Source organism: Hyperolius riggenbachi, chromosome 10, assembly GCF_040937935.1.
Source record: "Hyperolius riggenbachi isolate aHypRig1 chromosome 10, aHypRig1.pri, whole genome shotgun sequence".
Taxonomy (NCBI): domain Eukaryota; kingdom Metazoa; phylum Chordata; class Amphibia; order Anura; family Hyperoliidae; genus Hyperolius; species Hyperolius riggenbachi.
In genome coordinates, this window is record NC_090655.1 from 116,039,244 (window position 1) to 116,045,535 (window position 6,292).

Here is a 6,292-nt window from a genome sequence, read left to right on the forward strand (position 1 = left end):
GTTCTGTTTCAGGGCCCGGAGCTCTGGAACAGGGAAGGAAGGTAACTGGGCGGGCCTCCCTGTTCCACCCCAGTCCATACCTGGTTTTGAAAACAGCCAGACAGAAAGATATCTGTAGCTCTGAACAGGGGGCGGGCGGTTAAGGAGTGCAGCAGGTGTGCTGCAAGGTGGATGTGTGTTGGCCTCCTGTGCTGGGAGGATAGAGTGGACAGCTTGCTGGATTCATCTGCTATATTTCCAAAAACCGGACTGTTTTCTGGACTACAATATTGCTCAGAGAGCAAGGACTTTGTTTCTCTACAAAAGCTGAAGTAAGCTACTTTGTTTGCTGGAATGATTTACCTTTGGCTGGAGAAAAGCTTATTTTGTTTGTGTTCAGCTAAAATAAAACTGGACTTTCTGTTACCTCTACTGTCTCCTGCGTGCTAGCAGTAGTTCCCGTGAACCCCCAAACATCACAGTATATGCAGTGATGGGTATTACAATGTGCACCTGTCACAAACAGATAGGTACCGGACAGGCACAGTGATACTGCGTGCGCTCACTTAGGTAGGTGGGTGCACTGTGAACAACAGGTAGGTATATGCAGTGATGGGTATTATAATGTGCACCTGCCACACACAGACAGGTACCGGACAGGCACAGTGACACTGCGTGCACTCACGTAGATAGGTGGGTGCACTGTGAACAACAGGTAGGTATATGCAGTGATGGGTATTATAATGTGCACCTGTCACACATAGACAGGTACCAGACAGGCAAAGTGACACTGCGTGCGCTCACGTAGCTGGGTGGGTGCACTGAAGTAAACAACAGATAGGTGTATGCAGTGATGGGTATTACAATGTGCACCTGTCACACACAGACAGGTACTGTAAAGGCACAGTGACACTGCGTGCGCTCACGTAGCTGGGTAAGTGGGTGCACTGTGAACAACAGGTAGGTATATGCAGTGATGGGTATTACAGTGTGCACCCTTCACACACAGACAGGTACCGGACAGGCACAGTGACACTGCGTGCGCTCACGTAGGTAGGTGGGTGCACTGAAGTAAACAACAGATAGGTATATGCAGTGATGGGTATTACAATGTGCACCTGCCACACACAGACAGGTACCGGACAGGCACAGTGACACTGCGTGCGCTCACGTAGCTAGGTGGGTGCACTGAAGTAAACAACAGATAGGTGTATGCAGTGATGGGTATTACAATGTGCACCTGTCACACACAGACAGGTACCGGACAGGCACAGTGACACTGCGTCCGCTCACGTAGGTAGGTGGGTGCACTGAAGTAAACAACAGATAGGTATATGCAGTGATGGGTATTACAATGTGCACCTGTCACACACAGACAGGTACCGGATAGGCACAGTGACACTGCATGTGCTCACGTAGGTAGGTGGGTGCACTGAAGGGAACAACAGGTAGGTATATGCAGTGATGGGTATTACAATGTGCACCTGTCACACACAGACAGATAGTCACTGAATGTGTTGGGCCTTGCAGTAGCACACACAGTAGGAATTACCAAGGTTGTCTATGCAACACTTGTGGGGGACACGCAAAAAAGAAAAAAAATAGATCACAAGAACAAGATTAGCTCTCAAAAGAGTTGTTGAGGGGTGCTTTTTTTAGCAATAAGAATCAGCAAGGAGCAAGCTAACAAGCCCCTCCCCCCCGAGACAATCATATAGCCGGCGGTCATTGCTTCATTGTGATACGCAAGCCCCTTCACCGCGACAAGGTAATGATCACATAGGGGAATAGTACATGTACATGCCTTTTGTTTTGTTGTTGCAGCTTCAGTGCAGCCAGAAAAATTAGGCAGGCATGTACACGCACCAGAAAAATTATTATAGCGGCTGCTGCTAGCAGTGGCCTTAAAAAATCAGGAATCAGCCTGGAGTCCTGGACCCTGTTGGTGGTGGCTGAGAAGGCAGTCAAGCGGCCTGCAGGCAGAGATGCTGTGTGTGGGAACTGACTTAGTCTTTGGGCAGGCCTGAGCGTGCTTTGCAGACCAGGCATCCATGGTCAGATGGAGCCTTGACCCAACACTGTGTGCCAGAGATGTCACCACTTGCCTTTCACTGTGCACTGTTCACTGTGAACAACAGGTAGGTATATGCAGTGATGGGTATTATAATGTGCACCTGCCACACACAGACAGGTACCGGACAGGCACAGTGACACTGCGTGCACTCACGTAGATAGGTGGGTGCACTGTGAACAACAGGTAGGTATATGCCGTGATGGGTATTACAATGTGCACCTGTCACACACAGACAGGTACCAGACAGGCTCAGTGACACTGCATGCGTTCACATGGGTAGGTGGGTGCACTGTGAACAACAGGTAGGTATATGCAGTGATGGGTATTATAATGTGCACCTGTCACACATAGACAGGTACCAGACAGGCACAGTGACACTGCGTGCGCTCACGTAGCTGGGTGGGTGCACTGAAGTAAACAACAGATAGGTGTATGCAGTGATGGGTATTACAATGTGCACCTGTCACACACAGACAGGTACTGGAAAGGCACAGTGACACTGCGTGCGCTCACCTGCGCTCAAAAAAGAAAAAAATAGATCACAAGAACAAGATTAGCTCTCAAAAGAGCTGTTGAGGGGTGCTTTTTTAGCAATAAGAATCAGCAAGGAGCAAGCTAACAAGCCTACAAAAGCCTAACTAAGCTTTCCCTATGAGAGTCTGCAGCAGCTCTCCCTTCTCTAATTACTGCAGGCACACCAGTGAGTCCAATGCCTGACGCTGCCTGCCTTTTATAAGGGGGGGGAGTGGCTCCAGGAGGGAGTGTAGCCTGATTGGCTACAATGTGCCTGCTGACTGTGATGTAGAGAGTCAAAGTTGACCCTAATGATGCACTATGGGGGTGAATCGAACTTCCGCAAAAGTTCCCGGTTCTCCGCGAACGCAAACCACCGAAGTGCGATGGGAACCGTTCGCCGGCGAACTGTTCAGGCCATCTCTAGATTTCAACTGCTGTTTGGGTCTTCTTTGAAGATCTCTTCCCTCTCTTCCTGCCTTTAGGACACCCATGGACCTGAATAACTTTCAGGTTTTGTGGGCATGATCTAAGAAACTACAATACACACTTCTCAGGTTTTAACTCTACATACACACATCCAATAATTGTTTCCCATCAGGGTTTGGGTAAAGATCCCTCAGGTGACAATGCGGGGAATGATGCTGTAAAGACACATTCCTGGCCTTGAGGCTAGCGATGTGTTCTGTTGCTACGCAGTTGGGCAGAGGGACGACGATCTGTGCACGAAAGAGCTGCTTTGGTCATGCTTGGGCATCGGGGGTTGTTAAAGAACAAGCAACACCCATGCTAACCTAGAAATAAAAAACACATATATATATGTATGTAGATAAATACTACTTCTACTTGCATAACAGATGTATTGTGCTATCCACTTAATGATTCCTGTGAATTTTATAAAGGAAAAGCAGAAAATCCTATGCTAGGCAGTGGCCATCTTGCCAAGCTAATACTGACATCATATCCTCCCTGACTCTTGTTTTCCCCCACCCTTCTCTTGCTCATTGTGTATTCATTAGCTGCCCTCCTCCCAGAGTCTTTAGACACTCCCACTGAGGTGTATACTAGCAACTTCACTGTCTTTTTTTGTTTACATATCCAATCACTGAGTCACCTCAGCCTTGCTTGTAAACACAAGTGATTAGAGGTGTTTCAGATAAGAATCTAGGCAGGGAAATAAATGGAAGAGGAGGAATATATTATAGATAAAAAGAATTGCGCAAAAAAAGTGGGATCAGCGCATCACCAGGCCGCCTCTGAATGGCCTGAGCTCAGGGATGCGCTGAGCCCCCCCAGAGACTACAAACGCACCTTGAGCCCCCCCATGGTAGCGCGCCCAGGCTATGCATATGCATAGGTAGAATTTAGTTAGTGTTAGGTCCCCTCCCATGGAGGAAAGACTTCTTCGACAGTGGGAGGGACGAGTACCTAACAAATTGCATGCAAGCTGTTAGTGGAAACTAACATCCTCCAAGTGGTAGACAGGTCATGTGTATGCTCATTGTGTATTTTATCCCATGAGTGGGGTTTGCACTTTTTTGCAGGTAAGCATTTATCTGTTTTTAAGTAGCGCTGTTCATTTCTTTGCTATGTTTTATAGATAAAAAGAACTCGCAGCTGTGATGATCCGCTCAGCTGGCTGCACAGGCAGACAGCTGTTTGTCCATTCCTCTAGTCTGTGGGCTGCAGGTCTCTGGAACAGAGACCTGTCTTTCCATTGCAAGTTTCTGTTCTGTTCTCTTGCTGGGGAATTTGCATACATTCGTTATGCAAATCCCCTACCTGCCTTCTTTGATGACTGGCACTATAAGAGCTTTATGTTTCCCAGAATGCTTCGCTGGTCATTTCCCTTCCATGCTCAGTTCCTGATGGACACTGCTGGAGTGTCAGCCATTGCTATCTAGTATAGTTAATTCCTGGGGGTTGCTTTAGGCTCCCCTTCTAGCCCAGTCAGGTTGTATTATCTGTATTGCCTGTTCTGTCTTGTCTTGCCTTGCCTGTTTGCCATTGTCCTGTCCCTATGGTGGTTGACAGGAAATGGTTCTGATCTATGTTCTTGGAGTATAGCTGGTGCAGCAGTTGCTACCAGCTATCTCTTCTGTTCTGTCTCCTGGGATCGCGCTAGCTACTTTGTGCGAGCGCTGGGGATCCTTCTGTTCTGTCTCCTGGGATCGCGCTAGCTACTTTGTGCGAGCGCTGGGGAACCTTCTGTTCTGTCTTGTCGGTCGCGATTGCGCTGTCACCAGCGGCGGTTGATAGCGAATCGTTCTGTCTTGCTGAGATCGCACTAGCCGCTAGCGTTAGCGGCTGTGGATCTTTCTGATCTGTGTTCCTGCTTGGATCACACTTGCTCTGGCGGAAGAGCGGTGGATCCTTCCTGCCTAGTTCTTGTTTTTCGTGTGTCTGTCTTGTCCGCTGCGCTTGCTACAGACTCGGTGAGGTAACCGTTAAGCAAGCGCTCGCGTCCCCTGTTTCATGTTTGTCTGTTTATGGTTAGTTAGGCGTGCTTGTCTCTATTGTGCTTATCACGTGGAGATCGCGCATAACCGCGTGCACTGTTGCGAATGAGTGCGGTGTTCGCGGTTAGCTAGCGTTGTTATTTTCCATATCTCCTTATTGTATTTGCTGTGCCTTTGCTACCCTCATATTCTATTCTGTTCTGCCTTGTGTCACGTCTCGCGATCGCACCTCTCGCGATCGCGTTCCTATTTCGTATCTGCTGTTGTGTGTGCGTGGTCGCGGAGTGGCGACTGGATTGGCGCACACACATACAACCTATCCCTTTTACTCAATCTCATTCGCAATCGCCTCTCTTGCGATTGCGTTCTGCGCTTCGTACAATTCCTGTCTGGCACTTGTGGAGGTACAGAGGATTGGTTCCTCTGCACTCCCCAGCGCCATCTGCCGACAGGAATTTCCCTCTACAGGTGCGTAGCACCTTTTGCTGGGTTCCTGCAAATTATACGCTTGTGGAGGATCTCCGCCGTGTCAGCGCACGCGTTGTGCGCTGATCACGGGGAAAGTTCCACAATCGTGACAGCAGCATTCAGCTGTTTGGCACTAGGGCCAGGGCTCCTAAAGTATGTCATAACTCCAAGCCATAACAGCAGAAAAAGTTTTGCAAGTTTTGAATGCAGGATTAGCATCTTTATCACTTAATACACTCAGACCAGTTGCTGTTGAAATTTGATTTTTATGGTGACAATACCGCTTTAAGGATCTGACAGTATGGATCCTCAATGATGCCCAAGCAAGACTGATCGGCTGCCACTGTACACACATAATAATTTGTGGCTGAAACGGTAGTTATCGACTGCTTCAGGTTATGGATGTGTGTACGTACCTTAAAGGAGTCATCAGGGGAAAAAGTCTAAAATAAGTGGTACTTACCAGGGGCTTCCTCCAGCTCCAAGCTCCTAGGACATCCCTCGCCGCAGCTTTGCCCGCAGCCGTTCGCCGCAGGTCCGTCCCAGTCCCCGGCGATGACATCAGAGTGACCTCCAGGTCGCTCTTTACTGCGCCTGCGCGAGAGGCGCTGTCAATCACTGCCACGTGGGACGGAGCGGACTGCGCAGACGGAGTAGTGACGGTGATTGACAGCGCCGCTCGCGCAGGCGCAGTACAGAGCGACCTAGAGGCCGCTCTGACGTCATCGCCGGGGACCGGGACGGACCTGCGGCGAACTGCTGCGGGCAGAGCTGCGGCGAGGGACGTCCTGGGAGCTTG